We start from the raw sequence: 1345 nt of genomic DNA on the forward strand, positions 1-1345 counted from the left end.
CAAGAAAAGAAGTGGACTGCGGAAGCGTAATAGGAAAGTTTTGGTTTGCAGCAAGAGCAGCATCAATGGCTGGAGGTATTTTTCTTGGGCATTAAGTTTTTACGATTTCTTTAAGTTTTAATTCCGCATTAAAGAATCGTATTTCTGCTTTCATCATTTACCAATATTATTATTTTCTATGTTATTATTGTTAAAAATAAAAAACCATTTCCGATTTTGAAATTCACATGACTTTATGAATTTCAATATAATAATATTGAATGCTCTTCATCTAAAACATACAGAGTAAGGTTCCACTGACATAGAAGAGAGGGGAACTTGTGAAAGTTTGGCTTCATGGAACTCCATTTTGACGGATAACCTATAGTGCAACAACACTCCACAGTCCATGACTCTTGACGGATTTGCGGAACATCATCATCTTTGATGAAATATTTATTGTTGAGAGTCCCACAAAATAGTCTCTTCTATGACACAAATGTCAAAGCAAACTTTACTCGTAGTGTGAGTAACATAAGTTTCCACCGATGTGCTTTCATCGTTTCTGTCACATCTGAACGTGAGAAAAGGGCTTGCTGACGGACGGATCCATTTTTCGTTAATTTCTAGATCCGTTGAGTTGTTGCGAGGTGCATGGTGAACCGTCAAAGACCCAGGCACAAGATCAAATCCACACACATCAATTTTGATGTAGAATTATTTAATGCCGAACCATGTAATATCTAGTTGCTACTGCAACTACGTCTTCAACCATCTTGTAGATTTATAATAAATTTCTTTGAACATTTTTGGTGTCATGACGGAAACCTTTGTTCACTATTCTACCCATTGTTCACTTGTCCCCATAGAAGCCAATTGTGAGCAAGGATTGTTGATTCAAGGAGTTAAAATTGATTATGATATAAGGGCATTGGTTTTCTGCAGAATTAGGTACAATTCGATCACAGAGACAAAGAATCTGCTTTTCTGGAAGATGAACCTTCTTTACAAAACTCAAATCATTCTTGTCAGATACGATTTTCATAACTTGAAAGAGAGAGACCTCTGAATCCTTGCTTGAGGCTTGATCAATAACTCAGTAACTCAGGTTGAAGGCCTTTAGATTTCATAAATGGGCTTGGGGATTGGTTACTGTTGGTAACTGTTTGTGCTAGTGAACACAATGTCTCATGTGGAACCAATTCTGTAGGACTTTCAAATACCGAACTCATCAATGCGCTTGGGTTTTCGTTATTGATCATAACTGTATGAAGATGGTTCATTCGTAAAGAGACACGTGGGTGGTCAGTCCCAAATTATTGCAAGAGGTTGCGCTCAACATTTTCCACCACATATGATGATCAAC

At 37.2% G+C, this 1345-nt stretch overlaps 1 pseudogene; it reads right to left on the reverse strand.

Moving 5' to 3' along the window:
* Positions 1-242: 242 nt before the first annotated feature.
* Positions 243-786, reverse strand: LOC149238314 (uncharacterized; annotated as a pseudogene).
* Between the last annotated feature and the right edge of the window lie 559 nt (positions 787-1345).

Source organism: Pinus tabuliformis, chromosome 8, assembly GCF_031772625.1.
Source record: "Pinus tabuliformis cultivar Carrire ecotype Pingquan chromosome 8, CPIR1, whole genome shotgun sequence".
NCBI lineage: Eukaryota > Viridiplantae > Streptophyta > Pinopsida > Pinales > Pinaceae > Pinus > Pinus tabuliformis.